Source organism: Staurois parvus, unplaced genomic scaffold (genome assembly GCF_062004578.1).
Source record: "Staurois parvus isolate SC_StPar_1 unplaced genomic scaffold, SC_StPar_1.0 ptg000165l, whole genome shotgun sequence".
NCBI lineage: Eukaryota > Metazoa > Chordata > Amphibia > Anura > Ranidae > Staurois > Staurois parvus.
Genome location: NW_028317961.1, coordinates 5,869,370 through 5,891,916, shown reverse-complemented (window position 1 = coordinate 5,891,916; position 22,547 = coordinate 5,869,370). Strand labels below are relative to the sequence as shown.

Here is a 22,547-nt window from a genome sequence, read left to right as displayed (position 1 = left end):
AATATTTATAGGCTATTTCGAAAGTGTTACAGCTACCCTCAAGATTTCATTAATTGATATTAATTCAATTTAGCAAAACACTCATTGGTTTTAAATATTGCTGAAACATGCCGTGCTTAGAGTTTCAACCCAACCCTCCTGCTCATCACTGCTAGCATTCCAACCCTCCTCACTTGCCAGCACTCCGACACTCCTCCTCCTGGGGCTGCTGATATCACATCCCAGCCAGAAGATCCCAGCACCAGTCTCAGGGCTTTTAGTCTACACAAGGGAGGCATTTACAGGTAAATAACATACATAAACTATGTTACATACAAATATAATGTTAGGGGAAGATGTGCAAGGCTCAGCAGCCCATAGTATGAACATAATATCTGTTATTTTTCTGAGTAAGCCACATTGTTGGAAGGTAAATATAACTGATGTGGGAATTAGCTCCAAATGGTGAGCTTTAAGGATGCATAATATCTGTTATTTTTCTGAGTAACCCACATTACTGGAAGGTAAATATGATTGGTGTGGGAACTAGCTCCAACTGGTAAGCTTTAAGGATGCATAATATCTGTTATTTTTCTGAGTAACCCACATTACTGGAAGGTAAATATGATTGGTGTGGGAACTAGCTCCAACTGGTAAACTTTAAGGATTATTATTATTATTATACATTATTTATATAGCGCCAAAAGGTTTGCTCAGCGCTGTACATTATAGTGGGGGACAGTACATGAGACAATACAGTAACAAGACAAAACACGAGGGGTTCGAAGGCCCTACTCTTTCGAGCTTACAATCTAGGAGGGAGGGGAAAGTGGTACAGGAGGAAGTGGCTGTGGGGGATGGAGTGGTAGGAGGAGTGTAGAGTGTAGATCAGCAATTAGGTGAGGGCGAGGTAGGCTTCCCTGAAGAGATGGGTTTTCAGGGTGCGCCTGAAGGTGAGGAGGGAAGGTGACAGTCTGATGGATTGGGGTAGAGAGTTCCAGAGGATGGGGGAAGTCCTGGAGAGGTCCTGCAGTCGGGCGTGGGAGGTGGAGACCAGGGAGCTAGAAAGTAGGAGGTCTTCTGAGGAGCGAAGATTACGGGTAGGGTGGTATTTGGGTATCAGGTCGGTGAGGTAGTTTGGAGCAGCGTTATGAATGGTTTTGTATGTCAGTGTTAGTAGTTTGAATTTAATGCGTTGGGCAATCGAAAGCCAGTGGAGGGATTGGCAGGGGGGGGGGATAGGGAGCAGTTAGTAAGGTGGATGAGTCTGGCCGCTGAGTTCAGAATAGACTGAAGCGGGGATAGTCTGTGATGAGGTAGGCCGGTGAGGTCTGGGGTTAGGAACGTAAGTATTTTGGAGATGTTGCGGAGATGGAGCCTGAATGAATTTGCCAACGATTGGACATGGGGTTGGAAGGACAAGTTGGAGTCAAGAGTGACACCCAGGACTTTGGCTTGCGGGGTGGGAGTGATGGTGGCGTTGTTGGTCATGATGGAGAGGGTGGGGTGGGGGGCACGGGCTGGGGGGAAAATTAGGAGCTCAGTTTTGGAGAGGTTCAATTTGAGGAAATGGAAATGTCGTTCAGTAGGTGGGTGATACGGGTGGAGACTGAGGGGGTGAGGTGAGGGGTGGAGAGGTAAATTTGTGTGTCATCGGCGTAGAGGTGGTAGTTGAAGCCGTGGGAGTGTATCAGTTTGCCGAGGGAGGAGGTGTAGATGGAGAAGAGAAGGGGCCCGAGGACAGAGCCTTGGGGGACCCCAACAAAGAGGGGGAGAGAGGAAGAGGTGGTGGCGTTATAAGTAACGCTGAAGGAGCGTTGGGATAGATAGGAGGAGAGCCAGGAGAGAGCGGAGTCTCTGATGCCGAGAGGGTGTAGTTTATTAAGGAGGAGGGGGTGGTCAACTGTGTCGAAGGCTGCGGAAAGGTCGAGGAGTGAGAGGACTGAGTAGTGGCCAATAGCTTTGGCAGTTAGCAGGTCATTAATGATTTTGAGTAGGGCGGTTTCGGTGGAGTGTAGGGGATGGAAGCCAGACTGTAGTGGATCAAGGAGGTTGTTGTCAGTGAGGTGGGCGCTTAGGCGATTGTAAACCAAGCGCTCAAGGAGCTTGGAAGTAAAAGGGCAGCAGGGAGATGGGTCTAAGGTTGTTCAGGTCGGTGGGGTCCAGGGAGGGTTTTTTGAGTATGGGAGTGATGTGCGCGTGCTTTAGGGGGGAGGGGAATGCGCCAGTGGAGAGGGAGAAATTAAAGATGTGGGTGAGGGAGCGTAGGATGGAGGAGGAGGATGACCGGAGGAGTTCTGTGGGGACAGGGTCAAGGGGGCAAGTGGTGAGGCGGGCTTCTGAGAAGACCTTAGTTATCTCCCCAGTGGTAGCAGTGCTGAAGGAGCCGAGTGTTGGGGAGGATAAGGTGTGCGGGATGTTCGGTGTGGTGTTGGGCAGGGCGGTTGCGAGGTCAGAGGAGGGGAGAGTTGATGTTGTTATAGTGGGAGGGAGGCTAGGTGGGGAGGTAGGTTGAGCATTGGCAATGTCCTTACGGATTGCATCAATCTTGTTTTGGAAGTGAATGGCAATCTCGTGGGTGGTGAGTGAGGTACTGGGTGGGGGGTGGAGGGGGGCGGGAGAGTAGGGAGTTGAAAGTGGAGAAGAGCCGGCGAGGACAAGTGGAGAGGGTGTTGATGAGGGTAACGAAGTAGGCTTGTTTGGCGGCATGGAGGGAGCAGGTGTAGGTGAGGAATGCGGATTTGTAGAGGGAGAAAGCTCGAGGGGATCTGGTTTTACGCCATAATCGCTCTAGCGCATGACTGCGTCATTTAAGATTTTTAGTGTGGTTGTTCTGCCAGGGTTGAAGCGGTCGGGGTCTAATGCTACATGTGGTCGGGGGTGCTAGGGAGTCTAGGGCAGCTGATAGCGAGTCGTTGTACGCAGTAGTGGCCAGGTCAGGGCATGACAGTGGGAGGATACTGTCGTACAGATGGTCAGCTGCAGGGTGGAGAGGGGCCGGGTTCAGGTTGCGGAGGTTACGGCTGGTGATGGTTTGAGGTTCAGGGGGGGGGGGGGTGTTAGAGGACGGGGAGATGGAGAACGTAATGAGGTTGTGGTCAGGGAGAGGGAAAGGGGTGTTTGTGAGGTCGTGGAGGGTGCAGAGATGGGAGAAAACGAGGTCCAGGGTGTTCCCGTCAGTGTGGGTAGAGGACTGTGTGCACTGAGTGAGTGAAAAAGAAGAGGTTAGGTGGAGTAGTTGGGATGTAGCCAGGTTGTTGACATTGATATGGATATTGAAGTCTACAAAGATGATGGTGGGTAGCTCAGAGGAGAGGAAGAAGGGTAGCCAGGTGGAAAAGTCATCAAGGAGCGGGATATGGGTCCAGGAGGCCGATAGATTACTGCAATCCTCAGAGGGGTGGGGGAGAAAAGTCGGATGCAGTGGGCCTCGAATGAGGAGAAGGATAGAGAGGGGGGGTTTGGGAGGACCTGGAAGGTGCTCAGCGGTGACAAGAGCATGCCGACCCCACCACCTCTACGGCCGCTCGGTCTGGGTGAATGGGACCAGACGAGACCTCCATAGGAGAGTGCTGCAGGGGAGGTGGAGTCAGTGGCTTGGATCCAGGTTTCGGTGACTGCTAGGAGGTTGAGGGAGTGGGAGATAAAGAGGTCATGGATGGCGGTGAGCTTGTTGCAAACCAATCGGGCGTTCAGGAGTGCAACCGAGAGTGGAGGGGTAGATGCGGGGAGGAGGGGGACAGGTAAAAGGTTGAGGGGGTTGCGGCGGTTTGTGGGAGTAGGAGGGTGCCTAGTGGGTGAGTGAGGTGGTGAGGGGCCAGGGTTTGGGGAGATATCCCCGGTGGTAAGGGGGAGAAGGAGGGTGAGAAAGGTGGCATGGGAGCGGATGTGCAAGAGCATTAGGGACAGTTAGTGGTGGCGTGCAGGTCGGTGGGAGAGTGGAGTATCAGGAGGAGGTGGTGAGAGCTGTAGTGAGGAGATGGAAGTAGTGAGGGTCCAATGTATAGTTGTTTTGGGGGAGTAGGAGGGTAGAGGGAGGATATTTTGTGAATGGAGGAGAGGAGTATGAGGAGGAGGAGTACAGGTGGCATATTAGGAGGGTGGGCGGAGTGCTGGTCAATTAAGGGAGGTAAAAGGTTTCACATCAGGCCGTGTAGATGCGGAGAATCTGTCGTGCAGTGGTGGAGGAGTTCATCTGTGGGAGGGAAGGGAGAGTGGTGGGCAGCTGGATCTGCTGCTGGCTAGTCACGGCAGTCTGTGGGTGCTGTAGGCCGGCGTCTGGAGGTGCTGTGGGGAGCGGCGTCTGGAGGTGCTGTGGGGAACAGCGTCTGGAGGTGCTGTAGGGCCCGGCGTCTGAAGGTGCTGTGGGGCGCGGCGTCTGGAGGTGCTGTGGGGAGCGGCGTCTGGAGGTGCTGTAGGCCGGTGTCTGGAGGTGCTGTGGGGCTCGGCATCTGGAGGTGCTGTGGGGAGCAGCGTCTGGAGGTGCTGTGGGGCACGGCGTCTGGGTGTGCTGTGGGGCGCGGCATCTGGAGGTGCTGTGGGGCGCGGCGTCTGGAGGTGCTGTGGGGAGCGGCGTCTGGAGGTGCTGTGGGGCACGGCGTCTGGAGGTGCTGTAGGGCCCGACGTCTGGAGGTGCTGTAGGGCCCAGCATCTGGAAATGCTGTAGGGCCCGGCGTTTGGAGGTGCTGTAGGGCCTGGCGTCGGAGGTGCTGTAGGGCCCTGCGTCTGGAGGTGCTGTATGGGCCGGTGTTTGGAGGTGCTGTAGGGCCTGGCGTTTGGAGGTGCTGTAGGGCCTGGCGTCAGGTGTGATGTAGGGCCCGGCGTCTGTGGGCCGACGTCTGGAGGTGCTGTAGGCTAGGCGTCAGTAGATGCAATAGGGCCCGGCGTCTGCGGGTGCTGTGGGCCGGCGCTTGTAGGTGTTGCAGGCCAGCACTTGTGGGTGCTGTGGGCCAGTGCTTGTGGGTGCTGTGGGGCCCTGCGTCCATGGGAGCGGTAGGGTCCGGCATCTGTGGGTGTTGTAGGCCGCGTGGCAGGCTCACGTGACGGGGCTCAGAGCTGAGCGGTGGCGGGGCACAGGGGACGGCTGCGTACCACGGTGGGGAGCAGGGGAGCCGTGTTGGTGGTGGTGGCTTACCCTCTCAGTGCCAGCGGTGGTGTCTTCTCCTGACGGTGCAGGAGTAGGAGACAGGGGCTCTCTCAGCGGCGGTGGCGGCGGCTGTAGGTACCGGTAGGGGTGGTGGTAGGTTCCCCTCTTTCTGGCGCGGGATGATGGCGTCTTGGGTCCGCAGGGAGGACCACGGCTTTGTGGGCCGCAGTAGGCCCAGTACCCCTCCTGGGTGACGGCAGGACCTCCGGAGCGGCGGCGTCACAGGTCACTGCGGCGGTTGTAGGTACTGACGGGTGGGGGTGGTGGTAGCGTCCCCTCGTCCCTCTTGCTGGGGTGGATGCATAATATCTGTTATTTTTCTGAGTAAGTCACATTGTTGGAAGGTAAATATGATTGGTGTGGGAACTAGCTCCAATTGGTAAACTTTAAGGATGCACCTACTTGCACACTCTTTGTTTTAGGGGCTTTTTTGCCCACTTTACACATTTAGCCACCTAGCTTCCACTTGCAGTGCCACTGCTCTAGCCTCACACTTCAGACCCTTTGTCTGTACCCTTTAAATAGTATTCTCAAACTCAACTTTGTGTACACACCTTGCAGCTCCCTATTGCACTGGTTCACTGGAAGGGGCTGTTCTGTCTCCCTGATGAAGCCCTGAACCAGGTCTGGATCTAGCCTATCTGATCTGGAGGTGCAGTAAAAAAAGTCAGGGGGCAACACTGTGTGTGAGTCTCTTACAGTCTGTCACACAGTGTCACGACCTGGGAAACACTATTATGTATTAGGCTGTCATTCCATTAGGGTGATTAAACAGAACCTATGCCACCTTATATCAGATGTCCCTATCAGAGTCTCTCCTTACATCATGACTACTCCCCAGTAATCAGTGTCCCCATTAGAGTGCCCCCTTACATCAGGTGTCCCCATCAGAGTGCTCTCTTTACATCAACTGTCCCCATCAGAGTGCCCCCTTTACATCAGCTGCCCCCATCAGAGTTCCCCTTAAATCAGGTGTCTTCATCAGAGTGCCCCCTTACATCAATGTCCCAAAAGAGTTCCCCCTTACATCAGTTTTCCCCATCAGAGTGTCCCCTTACATCAGGTGCGCCTCCCTACATCAACTGTCCGTGTGAGGCTCACGTATCAGTTGATGCACTCTCAGAGAACTGGGGGTGCACAGCTAAAATCTGGGGGGCACAACCCACCCCAGCACCCCCCTAGATCTGGCCCTGCCCTGAACTATCGTCAGGTTTCATACAAACCTTTTGAGTATACCTGCACTATCAGAGTCCCTCTTTACATTATGACTACTCCCCCTTAATCAGTGTCCCCATTAGAGTGCCCCCTTACATCAGGTGTCCCCATCAGAGTGCTCCCTTTACATCAACTGTCCCCATCAGAGTGCCCCCTTTACATCAGCTGCCCCCATCAGAGTTCCCCTTACATCAAGTGTCCCCATCAGAGTGCCTCTTTACATCAGGTGTCCCCATCAGAGTGCCCCCTTATATCAGGTGTCCCATCAGAGTGCCCCCTTACATCAGAGTCCCTAAAAGAGTCCCCCCTTACATCAGTTTTACCCACCAGAGTGTCCCTTTACAACAGGTACCCCATCAGAGTACCCCCTTACATCACTGTCCCAAATAGAGTCCACCCTTACATCAGATTTTCCCATCAGAGTGCCCTCTTACATCAGATGTTCCCATCAGAGTGCCCCCTTATATCAGGTGTCCCATCAGAGTTCCCCCTTACATCAGAGTCCCTATCAGAGTGCCCCCTTGCATCAATGTCCCCAGAAGAGTCCCCCCCTTACATCAGTTTTCCCCATCAGAGTGTTGCCTTTCATCAGGTGCCCCCATCAGAGTGCTTCTTTACATTAGGTATCCTCATCAGTGTGCCTCACTACATCAACTGTCTATGTGATGCTCATGGATCAATTGATGCACTTTCAGAGAACTGGGGGTGCACAGCTAAAATCTGGGGGGCACAGCCCACCCCAGCACCCCCTAGATCCGGCCCTGCCCTGAAATATAGTCAGCTTTCATACAAACCTTTTGCGTATACCTGCACTATCAGTGTGCTGGTTGCGGGCAAAATGTGGGCTTGAGGCACCATGCCACCTAATACTCTACAAAGCCTCCAGGTCCCAGTATCTAATCCTGGAGAAAGCTGTCTATGAAACATGCATCCTGGAGCCCCTCAATCTGCATAGGTGAGATCCTTGGGTGACAACACATACTTTTTACAACGTGACACAGCACAGCCCTGTCACATTGGTTATACTGAGTTACCATATGCCATAACGTTACAATGAGGCGATAACAAATTTGGTCAAACTGTTGTACACCTAAGATTTTGCCTCCCAAAACCTTAGGCTATTTGAATTTTCAGTCTATCCAGGTATGGCTGAATATTACCTTGTATAGGTTGTATGTTCTTGCTTACTTTCTGTACTTTACATAACTCAGAACACCATAGTAATTTGCCTTTCAAGATAAAAGTTTAGATTATCTGATAATACCCATCTCATGGCCTGCCTTCCATCTAGCATTACCTCCATTTCATCCTTACTTCTTACATCTCTCCTCACTCAAATGTCACCTCACCCTCTTCTCTTATATACCTGTCAATATAAACTGTGGAAAAGCTTATTTTAAGCTGAGCAGTGTTTCCACTGTTTATTGCTGGAACAATTTTGAATATCACAAATATTTTGCTTCTTTCAAGAGGAGCGTATCTGACGTTCCCCGTGCAGCTGTGATCACATGACTTGTATGTGGGCTCTTTCTGCATCAAAATGTCGTCTTACCTCACTCTGGTCTAGCATAACATTTTCCCTGGTAACCAGCAAAATATTGATGCCACGTTGGCATTAATTATAATGACATCGTCACCTATCACATTTGTCACTCTGACCAAAGAAGAGATGTTTATGGTGCTTCTGAATATTTCTGAATGCTTAATTCAATGTCACACAAGGTATTCATTTTATTTTTTTCTAATATTTACAAATATTTGTGTAAACGTTTCCAAACTTTAAAAAGGGCAGTAAAACAGCCTGGAAAAAGTGTTATTACCAGTGCATTGGTCATTCTAAAATGCTACTAAATATGAAAATATACTTAAATAATCATAGCTCAGGAAAATTACCATTGTCCCTAATAGCAAGTAACTGTCAATGAAAAGATTTCCTATTGATTTATGTATTATTGGTATTTATATATTGCCGGCAATTTACACTGCGCTTTATGTATGCAGTACTGTGCAAAAGTTTTAGGCAGATGTGAAGCAATGCTGGAAAGTAGGAATGTTTTCAAAAATATATATTTTAATGTTTTTTTTTTCATCAATTTACAAAATGCAAAAAGAGCGAACAGAAGATAAATCTAAATCAAATCAATATTTGGTGTGACTACACTTTGGCTTTAAACCTGCATCTTTTCTTTTAGGTACACACAGTGCTTGTGCACACAGTTTTTGAAGGAACTCAGCAGGTAGGTTGTTTCAAACATTTTGAAAAACTAGCCACAAATCTTCTTGCCTCCCTGATGGTATGGCATGATGGGTAAGTATCTGCCTGTAATTCTCAGCATTAAGAACACCTTTGACCGGCACTGTTGAGGACTGCATAGGCAGTGCTCAGCTGTGGAAACGTAATGCAGCAGATGAAAGACACATCATGCTTACTTCCCTTCAACATCAGAAGATGTCCAGCAGTGCCATCAGGACTGGTGGAAACCAGTAGGACCCAGGTACACCCATCTGCTGTCCGGAGAGGTCTGGTCTTCATGGAATAATTGAGGCCAAAAAAACATAATTCTAATGTGGAAACAAAGCCAAGCGACTATACTATGCATGAAAACATTGAAACTGGGCTGCAGAAAAAAGCAGGTGCTTTGGACCCATGAGTCAAAATTTTAACTATTTGGCTGTAGCAGGAGGCAGTCTGTTCACCACAGGGCTGGAGTGCGGTACAATAAAGAATGTCTACAGGCAACAGCAAAGTATGGTGGTGGTTCCTTGCAAGTTTGGGGCTGCATTTCTGGAAATGGAGTTGGAAATTTGGTCAGGATCAATGGTGTCCTCAATGCTGAGATATACAGGCAGATATTTATCCATCATGCCATACCATCAGGGAGGCATATGATTGGCACCAAATTTATTCTGCAGCTGGAAAACAACCCCAAACATACAGCCAATGTCATTAAGAGCTATCTTCAGTATAAAGAAGAACAAGGAGTCCTGGAAGCAGTGGCGTCACTAGTGTTGGTGTCACTTAGTGTGGTAAAACATGGTGTCACCCCCCACCCCCCCACCTTCCACAGTTCTCTGTCCTGCCACTGCGGAGAGACAGCAGAACAGTCAGTAGGTCACTGAGCAGGCTAGCGCATTGGTGCTGCTCTCCCCGGCCCCTAGCCTGCCACAGTGCTACTTGATGTGTCATCCAGGGCTTTTTTTCACAGAGAAAAGGTGCAGGAACACAGGAACATAACCTCTCCCTACTTGGCAGGGAGGGGGGCTGGGTAAGGCCTTCTGCATCAAATTGTGGGTGTGGCCAGATTGCACTGTTGGGGCATTTTATATACCAGGTGCTCAGAAGAGCGCTACATATGGAGTGCAGAGTTGAGGTTTGCACTAAATACAAATACACTAAATGGACGGTTGAGCCGTGTGCTGTGTGCAGAGTGTAGGGTTGGGGTTGCCCCGTGTACAAAGTGCATGGTTGAGGAGTGTGCTGTGTACAAAGTGCATGGTTGAGGAGTGTGCTGTGTACAAAGTGCATGGTTGAGGAGTGTGCTGTGTACAAAGTGCATGGTTGAGGAGTGTGCTGTGTACAAAGTGCATGGTTGAGGAGTGTGCTGTGTACAAAGTGCATGGTTGAGGAGTGTGCTGTGTACAAAGTGCATGGTTGAGCAGTGTGCTGTGTACAGAGTGCAGAGTTGAAGGTGCCTTGTATACTCCCAAGTCCCCCCCCCCCAGTACATGGCTTTCCCCCCAGATTCCAGTATATAGCTCAACTCTCCCTCCTTTCCCCTAGAGAGCTCTACTCCTGCCCCAAATTCTCCCTCACCAGCCTGGAAAGCATCAGAGAAGGGGACTGCTGCATAAGAACAGCTATTACTTACAGAAGGAGACTTCAGGTGTGGAGCTTCTGCGGCTAACAGTGGCTGTATAGGTTCCCCACCCCCTCCCTCTTCTGCTCTCATATAGAGATGTACAGAGCAGGAAGGTTCTGAGCGGCCTCCAGGAGATGAACACTGTCACCTGGAAATACAGAAGCAGTGCTTACAGTACAAGTGACAGTACTGAGCAGAGAGCAAGTGTCCAGCACCAGAGGTGGCGGAAGAGAGTTCCACTGAGTTCCTGCAGAAAAAAAAGTCCTGGTGTCACCCTTTAGCTGGATGTCACCCAGGTGTAAAACGCAATCCCCGAAGTGACGCTACTGACTAGAAGTGATGGTTTAGAACCCACAGAGCCCTGATCTCAATATCTTCAAGTCTGTCTGGGATTACATGAAGAGTCAAAAGGATTTCAGGTAGCATACATCCACAGAAGATCTGTTTGGAACAATCTACCTATTCACACTGCATTGCTGACACTGCACCACTCTGGTGACAGTATTTAAAAAAATGTTTGTTAAATAACTAAAATTGTATAAAAAAAATATATTAAAAATTGTTAAAAAAAAAAAAAGTATTTTTTTTATGTTACATAATGTCACCAGTCAGTATCTGTAATCTCACATGTCTCGGTGTCCCTGATCACCGCCCTACCAGTCATATTGTCCACAATCACCGCCACAGAAGTCACAGTGTCCTGATCACTGCCACACCAGCTACAGCGTCCCTGATCACCGCCACACCAGTTACAGTGTCCCTGATCACTACCACAGCTGTCACAATGTCCCCGATCGCAGTCATTGTGTCCCCATAAGGACTTGTTCATATGTGCAATGCACTCTGAAGAGACATCCATGTCCAGATTGCACTTCAGAGAGCATTTGACAGGCAGCTAGTGGGCATTGTATCACACCTGCTTTAGCCTTGTACAAGCAACCACATTCATTTGAATGAGTCATGATCAGTGGGTGTATAGGGTATATATTTCCTTCCACAGCCATGAAGCAAAGCATCGCAGACACAGCAGGTGTGCACCCTCAGCCGCTGCCTCTGCAGCTAAAGGGGTAGCGATTAAGGGGAGGTAAAACCATGGCTCAACCTTTACAACCCCCAACCTCACGTGTGAACAAGTCCTAATAGTGCAGCCAGTCACACTTCTCAGATTACCACTACACCAGTCACAGTGTCACCAGACCAGTGTAGCTAGAATCAGTATTCCTGGTTTGCCTTTTTACTGACCATTTTCTGCCAGTGGCCTGGACCAATCCTTTACCCGTATGCTGACCATGCCTCTGCCTGCACCTTAACTGACCTATCTGCATGTCCAACTGACTATGTTCCTGCAGTCCCAGCCAATGCCCTGCGGACACCTGCACTCCTGGAACAACAGGAACTCTTTTGCTCTTCCTTTATTTAGCCTCATGTACTTCCTGGCCAGGTCAATGAACATGGCACTCCTGGGGCAGCCACTACCAATAGGCTAGGCTTGCTTGACTCATATAATTAGAAACTGCTATAGGTGACACTACACTGAGCTATATCCCCTGATCACTCGTATAGAGGTGACCATTACAATATATTGGTTTTGATACAATTGGTTGATTTTTGTGATATAATGTCTGACACATAAATCAGTCCATGCACTGAAAAAATCCACATGTGGTATCACCATATTCAGAAGTAGCAGAATTTGTTTTGGACTGTAATTCTCTTAAGCCCATGCTGTATGTGAGAAATATCTTATTAAATTGACAACTTTGTGTAAAAAATTTTCCAAAAACTTGTGCCAAAAAATTAAGTCTTCAAAAGACTCACCATGCCTTTTAGAAAATACCTTGGTGTGTTTGCTTTCCAAAATATGGTCATGCTACTGATGTTTCCACTGTCTTGGCGCTCCAGAGCATCCAAAAAATGTGATAGGTACTGTAGTCAGAAAATTAGGTGCATAATTTATGCCCCTAGAAATCCTGAAGGTGCTCCTTGCATTTTGGTCCCCTCTGTGTGGCTGTGAACGAGTCTCACACGTGGTATCCTCATACTCGGGAGGAGTAGCAGAATGTGTTTTGGGGTGAAATTCTAAGTATGCCTATGATGTGTGTTAGAAATATGTTATTAATTTACAACTTTGTGTAAAAAATAAATTTTCATTCTCTTTCTTGCATTTTCCAAAAACTTGAGGCAAAAAAATTACATTTTCAAAAGACTCATTATGCCTCTTAGAAAATGCCTTGGAGTGTTTTCTTTCCCAAATGGGGCAATTTTGTGGGTGTTTATATTGTCTTGGTGCTCCAGGGATTCCAAAAATGTGATGGGTACTGTAGTCAGGAAATGAGGTACATAATTTACGTCATTCCTTTTTCTCCTTGAAAACCCAAAAGGTCCTTCTTTCATTTTGGGCCCCTTTATGCATCTAAATTGTGAAAAAAGAATAGTAACTTGACACTGCAGTGCTAAAGAATTCCAGAGAAACTGAAGAGACTGCCACAAGTGCTCGCTCTCACTTCATAAACTGAACTTGATGGTGCTATATAAATCCTGTATAAAAATAATAACAGTGGTATAGACAATGCAGCCCTCTTGAGCAGAAGGGGCCCATTTGTGTTCCATACAGCTGCAGTGTATACTTCAACACTCTTTGGAGTGTGGAGAACAGCCACTGTAGAAGTAATACACTGCAAGAGCATACATACAGCAAGAATTGGGGAACTTGAATGGGCATCCCCTGTACTGCATATACCAAGCATACTAAAAGGCAAGCTGATCATCATTATTATTTCTAATGTTGACAACATTATGAACCATCTAATGGGGCCAAAATCCCAGCATATGGGACATTAAAAGAAAATGACAAAAAAAGATAATTGTAGCACCTTCCCTATGCAACTAACCAATTAATAAATCTCAACTTTTGTGCAATATGACAAACATTAAATATAAATATTAAATATAAATTATGAATATAATGTCCTCTTGATATTTAAACAAAATAGGTGTCCATAAAATTGGTGAATATCCTCATAAATAGAAGATTTCAATGCAAATTTTAAATGTGCATTTCTTCCAACTGTGTCACGCCTCTTGTATCTCTCAGGTTCGTGCGTAGTGATACCCACCACCATTCACCACTGCAATAACCTCAAATGATGGACCTTTCACTTTCCAGGTCTTAATGCGCCTTTTTCCCTTAAAGGGACTCCTTATGATGACTACACTCCAATATACCAACAATATTAATGTTTCTGTAGTTCCTGGATATGGGATCTGTATGTTCCCATGTGCGGTGGTATGGCCCTTTAAATCACAATTTCTTTGACAGATGCTGCTCTTTATGACAGAGAGATGAAAATCACAATTTAAAGGGCCATACCATTGCATATGGTTTTTTTTTGCTTTTAGAGAGCTTTGTGGGTTTATCTTTGGGATGGGTGTGTGTCTTCCTGACCTCTCCCTCCTCCTGCCTCTCTTAAGTTGAAGCGACTAGAACTAAGTTCTCTCTATATTAAGGAGAGGATGGTGAGTTCAGACCAGTTTTGCTGATGAAAGGGAGCCCCCCGTAACATGTCAGCTGGTAATATGACATCCATATGAACCAGAAGGAGGTCCATCGTAAGATAGACCTTTCTGTTCCTACATACAATGCTGTTACAATTTTTGCTTTTGTGAGTATGTGCTCTTTCTATCCTTTAAAGTGGTAGTAAAGTCTGCTTTGTGTTTTTTTTTTCCTACAGGTCAGCTTATAATAAAGCTTACCTGTAGGTAAAATAAATATCTCCTAAACTTGCACTGTTTAAGACCTATTCGCTATTTTTGCCGTGAAAGAGTGACGTCAATGCAGCTAAGCAAGTCAGACGGCCAGAGCTCGTAAACCCATAAGGAAGACCAGGGGAAGATGGAAGCCCTGTCATTGGTCAGCTTCAGCTAATCTTGAGGAGTGAGGTCCTTCGGGCCTTTTGGCTAGGTGGACCTGAGTGTGCCTTACCCTTGTAACGAGTCTTGCGCCCTGAGGGGTCCTTCCTCTTTGGGAGCAAACCATTTGATACACCCTAGTGCACTTTTTGTATGTGTGTTCACAAACACATGTTTGGTTCAGTTTGTTTTGTTTTTGTGCACCATTCTGTGGGCTGGAATTTTAAAAAAATTGCATATGCTCTGTGGCTAATGAAGGGAATGGTGGTTATGTGGGGCCAACGCTTGAGGCTATTAAGGGAAAGTATGGAAAGGTCACCATCACCAAGATGCAGGATATTGTGTCCCATCCTACATCTTTCTGAGCCACACACTAATTTTCACAGTGTGCTCTGAAAATGATGTACTGTTTCTTCCTATGCTTACTAAACCATGTGTCTGTGGTCACGTGGAACCTGCTGCTAACAATATGGTTTAGTGATCCAGAGACATTATCATTCCACAGGTATGGCCTTCTGGGCAAATAATAATGGCTGGTTACCACTGTGGTGCAGTACAGGCTCTATACTGGCAGAAAGGGGCTGACTGCACCAGCTGGAAATGGAACAGCTATAAAATCAGTAGTTTTGCCAAGATGGCATTGAGGCATTGGGATGGGACTGATTGATTGGAGGACACCCCCCCCCCCAATCAGCTGTGTAAAAGACACTGGCCCAGTCATGGATGCTGCTGGAGATGGTGGAGAGGGGTTGGGAGACTTCAAACTACATTTAAGTGTACACTTGGCCCTACCTAACGTGGCCCCATGCAGACACTCTTCTCTGCTTAATATGACATAAGGTAAGCACCTTAAACCCCTTGCCAGACTTTCTTCCCTATTGCTTAAAGCTTGCAATTTGCAGCACATGCAGATGGTGATTCTTATCAGGGTAGGGTGTAAAGTGAGGAATGAGAAGAAAGAGTGCCAAAAGGTTAGACAGAAGAAGCAGGCACCTTGAGCTCTTTAGTGGGGGTGCAAAAAGGGCAGGACCCTGCAACCTAACCTGCTGAAGTAGGCTGAAGTAGTTAACAGTTTATGATGGGGGAATGCTTTGAACTTTTCACCTTGGATGCTCAAGCACCTTGTTTCAACACTGAGTGGGGGTACACTGAAGGTAGAGGCTGCAGACCACACCAGTCTTGTTGGCAGCAGACATATAAACTTTAGAGCTTTTTCAATTTGCAGTCTATTCAAGTGCTCAGGTACTGCACTGACACTATTCAGGTTCTACCTAGTCCGTGTTTCAAATATTTTTGGAAAAATTGTGGATATGGGGATTGGAGGGGGTTTGGGGCTATGTAAGGTTGAGGTTTTGAAGTGGTTTGGTGCATTCTGTTTTGACATTTTATTAAACTTTTAGAACACTGCAGTGTGGTAATGTGAAAAAAGCAATCAAACTATACTGTCAAACTGCCAATGTGTGCAATGTTGAGGGCTTAAGGTTTGTTTGTTTATTTATGTATTGATCTATTTATTAATTTTTCTTTATTTTTGAAGATTGCTATTTCCTATAGCTTTTAGATGTGTGAAATCAATTCATGACTGTTACCACTGGTTTACAAAATAAGGTGTTGTATGCACAACTACCTAAAAAGGCACTATGCTTCCTAGTTATAATAATGAATCAGATTAGGGTGCTGCTGCTATATAAAAAGTAATAAAAGGATTTGGTATTTTTCTCACGTTGCTAAATAGTATTCTTTAATATGTTTATTTTGTATTGGTCCCACAGGGATATGCCCACCTTCCCAATGCCCTTTATTTGACAATCCCTTGCTTACTAGCCTTCAAAATTGCCAAAATCGGTTTTCCATATTTTAGAATGCATTTTGCAAATGACAGAATTTACAATGTTTGACAAGTTGCCCACAAAACAAAACCAGGGGCATGCACTCATCACTATTGGAAAGGAGATGGCTAAGGGCTCACTATAGGGGAGGTTAAAGTTAAACTCTGGGGAAAATGAAAATCCTCTCTTGCAGTGAATCTGCCCCACACTGCAAGTGTTAAATGCTTATTTATGTCTAAAGCACTGGGAAAAGCATTTATACTTACCAGATCCTCCTCTCCAACAGGCTCCCTCTGTACTTCTGAACTGGTCCATACAGCCTTTTCTCCCCTGCACTCCAGCAGTCAGGTGCCAATGCAGAGCCAATAGCCATACTGGATGTGGGAATGTTGAGGAACAGCCCACTGCCGGAGCATAGGGGAGAAGGGGAAAGCACTAGCTGCTGTGGAAGTGGGGAATCGGGAAAGCAAATCTGCTTTCCCCAGCTCCCTAGAGTTTAAACGAGCATTTAACTTTTGTAGTGCAGAAGCAGCCCCACTGCAAGGAAGGATTATCCTTTCCCTAGAGACAGGATTTAAAGTGCATGTTAAGACAATATTTAATATATTCATTTTGAATAGAGTAGTTGGAGGTCAGAACCTGTAAGGTTGTTTTTGAGAAAGTTAAAGTGGTACTAAACCCAGATCCCTGCATTCACTATATCCAGTCTCCCACAGTACACAGGACATTGAAATGCAATTATTTTAGTAAATATAAACTGCTAAATACCTTTTTTCATCAGCAGTATATAGCAGTCTTGTGACTTCTATCAGTGTCCAGCAGAGCACATATTAAAGCTTGTAGGGGGTGTTTTCATTATGTTCTAGGAGGATGCAGAACCCATGGCCTCTGTCTAGACAGTGCTGATTGGCCCTGCGCTGATCACATGCACTCTCCCAAGAAAAAAAAACAAGCTGTCTGGCAATACACATCAAACTGAGCATCTGAAGAGTGACTTTACATGATATGTCTTATCAGGAGGTAAGAGGGGGACACTGGAAGATGGGAAGGAACAGAGAAGTCAGGATCAAACGGCCTTTTTACACAATGCAGAGGATTAACACCTTAGGTTCCACAGTGAGTATAACAAGCATGCTTTGCTGCTTATACATTTATCAATGGCTGTTTGCACAGCCAACTATCACCAATATTGTTCGTTGCTGAGCACATGAACTCTCATTAAGCTTGGCGATCACAGTTAGCAGCTCACAGGTGGCAAAAACATCTGCAGGGAATCAGAAAATTCTTGTCGCTGTCATGCGCACCAGAGCAAGACATCCAAGTGAATGTAGCCTTAAAGTGTTACTAAACCCAGGACCCTGCACAGTGCATTGAAATGCAATCATTTTAGTAAATATACTGTAAATTTCTAAATACAGTATCTTTTCTCATCAGCAGTATATAGCAGGCCTGTGACTTCTATCAGTGTCTAGCCCAGCACTGGTTAATCTTGTAGGAAGAGTTTCTATTCTCCTCTGACTGTCCTATGAGGCTGCATGACCCCTGACCTCTGTCTGGACAGTGCTGATTGACCCTGTGCCAATCACATGCACCCTCCCAAGAATAAAAAAAAAACTCTCCAGTCACATCAAACAGAGCACGTGCAGACTTGCCACTGCTGCTCTGTAGTATATCAGATGGTAAAAGAAGGGGAACATCAGAGAAGACAGGATCAAACAGCCTTTTTACACAGTGCTGAAGATTAACCCCTTAGGCTCCACAGTGAGTATAACAAACATGCTTTACTGCATACACAGACTGATTTTACTGTTGTGGGTTTAGTAAAACTTTAAAATTCAAAATGTTGATTTGTTACCAGAACAGGGATAAGGATGGAATTTTACAATGGGGACACTTGTCCTATTGTCCTATTTTGGAGAGATTTTGTCCCACTTCCTGTTCTATCTTTTGTGTCCTCTCATCCACTTACATCAGTCAGTGGCATCACTGTGGGGGTGCGGAGGATGTAGACCGCATCCAGGTGACACCCAACAGAGGGGTGACATCATCCAGGGCCACCATCAGGGGGGTTTACCCCGGAGGAGGCAGCAACCATGACATCCCTGCAGGTGGTTGAGGCAGCACTTTGATAGGACTCTGGCCAGGATGAGAGTGAGATAGTGAACCCGTGAGGATGAGGGCACCAGCTCTGGGCACTTCCTCTACTGGGGACTTCAGGGGAGGAGTGGGGCCACAGTCCACATCCCAGCCACAGGGAACAGCAAGTCGGATTCGGTGCTCAAGAGATCTGGAGGTGACAGACAGAGTGCACTATGAACTCGGAGCCACCTGCATTGTGTGAAGCAGTTCAGTGCCAGTGATTGCCAACCCAGCAGCTTAGTGTGTCACTCTGTTTAAATCTATACCAGCCAGGCTGAGTGTTCCTGCCCAGTGCCCATACACCAAGTGCTATTCCCTCACAAACAACCCTGATCAATATACACTGAGTGCCACTGCAGAATATATGTAGTCTATGATTGTTTCTTGTACTATGTCTACAGTCTCTGACCATCTCCTGTACTATGTCCACAGTCTCTGACCATCTCCTGTAGTATGTCCAGTCTCTGACCACGTCCTGTTACTACTGTCTGCAGTCTCTGACCATCTCTTGTACTAGGTCTGCAGTCTCTGACCATCTCCTATAGTATGTCTGCAGTCTTTGACCATCTCCTGTACTATGTCCACAGTCTCTGACCACCTTCTGTACTATGTCCAGTCTCTGACCATCTCCTGTAGTATGTCTGCAGTCTCTGACCATCTCCTGTAGTACGTCTGCAGTCTCTGACCATCTCTTGTACTATGTCCACAGTCTCTGACCATATCCTGTAGTATGTCTGCAGTCTCTGACCATCTCCTGTAGTATGTCTGCAGTCTCTGACTATCTCTTGTACTATGTCCACAGTCTCTGACCGTGCCCTGTAGTATGTCTAGTCTCTGACCATCTCCTGTACTATGTCCGCAGTCTCTGACCATCTCCTGTATTATGTTCATAGTCTCTGACCATCTCCTTTAATATGTCTGCAGTCTCTGACCATCCCCTATAGTATGTCTGCTGTCTCTGATCATCTCCTGTAGTAGGTCTGCAGTCTCTGACCATCTACAATGCAGGGCACTGTGGAAGGCTTGGCAGGAAAGAGCCCAGAGGTATAGAGGCAGGGGGGTCACACCATGGTGTACCACCACAGGTGACACCAACCCTAGTGACACCACTGCAGTTGGATCCTACTCCTGGACATACTAACACTTTGATGTTGTTTCCCTTGGCAAAGCAAAGCAGTAGCAAGGTAAAATCTGCTTATTAACATTATTGCCATCTCTACTGCAACCAGCAAATTATCTCTATACATGGGTAGGCTGTGGATCATCTGTCACTATGTTATGTTAAACCTCTGGCTGCACCAGAAGACTTGGGAGGAAATAGAAAGAGAAGTTTAAAAAAATAAATGAAGAAAAGGAGTAAAGTGTGAAAACTATACTTTACCCAATATGGAGGGAAACCAGAAATGCAAACACAGAGAGAACATACAAACTTCATTCCGATACCATCTTGGCAGGCATATAAACCTGCCACAAGGCAGTAGTATGTAACTGTGAAGCAATGTGTAATCATTATGAGGTATTTACTGTTGTTAATTATGCAGTTCTTGTCTATTAGCTCCTGAGCATAATATGATTACCTATCCCCACTGGGAATGAATCATACACCTCCTTATGCTGTATGGTATACAACCCAATGTCCTCATCATTTCCAGATGCGGAACAAACTGAATTATAATTCTTTTATCCCAATGAAGGAGAAATTATCCAGATGGAATTTTGATAGATTTGTTGCAACATGCAAAGATAAAAAGACACAAGTAAAGGAAACTTTTTCTCTAAAAAATGAGCCACTGTTAATGATCTGAAACCACAGTGAAAGGAGTGAGCCATTTGAACACCTTCCAGTTCCTTTAGACTTACAAAGGCAGGGATTTAATAAAGATATTGGCTTTCTGAAACACTCCCAGAAATAATAAACTTTAGCTTGCTAGCTTGCATTCCTTGTAACGGTGTAGTGGTGTATTATTGTAAATGCTTTAATAATGTACTGTCAGCTAGAAAGTATTGGCGGGGCTCTCTCAAGTTCCTACTTAACTCAGTAGTGTTATGATTTTGCCTTGCTGCACTTTCCTTCAAATGTTTTATAGTGCGGTTACCTCTATACAATGTAAGTGCAGCTTTTCCTAAAAATTATTTAAACAAAATCCGTATGTATTCCATATGAACATCTGACCTTCGTTCTTGCAGTTTTAAGATGGTTCTTTGGTCAATGGAAAATAATTCAAGAATATGTTAACCCAAAATTTCATATTCCTAATATGTGCCTGCTGTACCATGTAAATGAAAAAGTATCCAGTTCTGTTTGTGTGAAATTCATCTTTCTTTGTGTGAAATTCATGGTGTTCCTGCCAGGTCCTCTGCTTTAAAAACTGACTACACTAAGCAGGAGAACACACCATTGTCAGTTCCCTAACTATGCTGGGGACTCAGCCTGATCTCCTCCAATAATGAAACATGTCCTGGCACCCCCTCCCCATCCGTACAGCCATTCACTGGGAAGATCAGTGTGCTGCTGTTTCTCCTTCCCTAGCTCTTATGCAGCTAAGGGAATGTGATTGTAGCAGCAACTTTGGGAATACCAGGTAAACTCCAGACACGAACGTCAGGAAAACAAACCTTTTATTTACCAGCTGAGACTTAGCCAGACATTGTCTGGCTAAGTGGCTTAAAAAACATCTCACAGGGTATACATATTAACAATTACGTCACAATGCATATTTTTCCTCTTTCACTTTCTGTACATTCAAAAGGCTTTCTAAACTGTGCAAAATATAGCCTTGAATACCAGCTACAGATAAGGATACCAGCTACAGGCTGGAACACATTTCTTCACAGGAAATATGTGAGGGGGGAAGTGAGCTGGTGACCTTGCTTTTGCAGATAGAAGCTGCTAAAAATATTAAAGTTTAAAGGGAAACTCTGCAATATCTGAGTGCTACCACATGAACCCTTATAAAAAAGTGAAAAGAGGTATATATATATATATATATATATATATATATATATATACATATATATTTATAGTTTTTTTTATATCTATACACAAATGTTTTGCCTTCCATTGCTGTTTTAAATTAATTGTGTTACATGATGAGGGGTTACAATCACTTCAATGATTTTATATATATATATATATATATATATATATATATATATATACATATAGTAAAAAGACAACACTCTGTCACTGTGAGAAGATAGGAAATTGTGACACAGGTTTCACATTTAGGGTAAATGCGACATTTCAGATTAGTGGAAAACTGTAAATTTGGCTTTCTCTGGATTCTGCAGCTCTGGATTGGAGCATTGAAACCTGTGTCTGGTTTTTGCTAGGCACCTGCAGTCTGGTTGAGTACACAGGTGTGCGGTGTCGTTATAAACTCAGGTCTGAGAATAGCTCAGAGCTCCCAGTTTGGAGACAGCTTCCAGTGGGGGAGATGAAAGGTCTCATTGAGGGGTCAGTGAACCCAGCCAGAACCAAGAGACAGAGGTCTTAGTTCCAGGAGTCAGGTTAGCTCCTATTGGGCTGTTAGGAGAACTCTAGTCCATAGTCCAGAGGTGGGCCGTACAGCAGGGTGCTGTGATCAAAGGCTAGAGAGCCAAATATCCAAGAGAGCTGGACAACACAGTCTGAGAGACTGCTGGTAATAGGTGCAGTATGGTACTGCCATTGAAGCCGAGTGAGCTTATGAGCCAGGTGGCTTGGCATTTTCCAGTGTGTGTATTTCTGCTGAAGTTGGAGAAGATCCCCCGTGAGGGAAGTCATTAATTTGTAAACTTCTGCTTTCTTTTAAATAAAAGTGCGCTACTAAGCCCTTAAAATATTTCCTGCCTGCCGTGGACTCACTAAAAAAATGCATCTACCATGAGAGCTAGCTAACTACCCCATGTCACAAATATATATATATATATATATATATATATATATATATGATGTTCATTGTCTGTCTATACAATACATCTTTACTAAATATATGTAATTTACTAATCAGAAAAAAAATATTATTTTGCGTCACCTTAACAATAGGATATAGCAGAATTAATAAAAAAAATACATGAAAGTATTATACAGATATGTGTTTATTTGAAAAATGCAGAGCCAATTTACATTATGCATATTTCCTACTGTTTTTTGTTAGGCACTGTACACTGCAAAATCTTGAGTCACCCTAATCTAAAATGTTAAAATCATAAATGTTACTTAGCAATGGGAAACCTGAGCCTGGGACAATGCACACAACCAACTTGATAAAATTAATTTCACATCAAAGCCGCACTTAATATTAGAGGTTCTCCCATTATATCAGAGGTCCCCCATCTTATAAGTAGTCCCCCATTATATTAGAGGTCCCGCATCACATCAAAGTCCCTCTTCATGTAAGAGTCACCCTTTCATGTCAGAAGCCCCTCACTACCTCAGAGGCCCCTTATACATGAACACACCCCTTCACATCAGAGTCACCCCTATAC

The 22,547-nt window shown here is 45.8% G+C and overlaps 1 long non-coding RNA gene across 1 annotated transcript; it reads left to right on the top strand.

The window, feature by feature from the left end:
* Positions 1-220: 220 nt before the first annotated feature.
* LOC149462852 (uncharacterized) lies at positions 221-10,741 on the top strand. Its single transcript, XR_016312562.1, has 3 exons — positions 221-284; positions 8,533-8,577; positions 10,122-10,741. It is a non-coding gene; the product is annotated as an uncharacterized LOC149462852 (long non-coding RNA).
* The last annotated feature ends 11,806 nt before the right edge of the window (positions 10,742-22,547 follow it).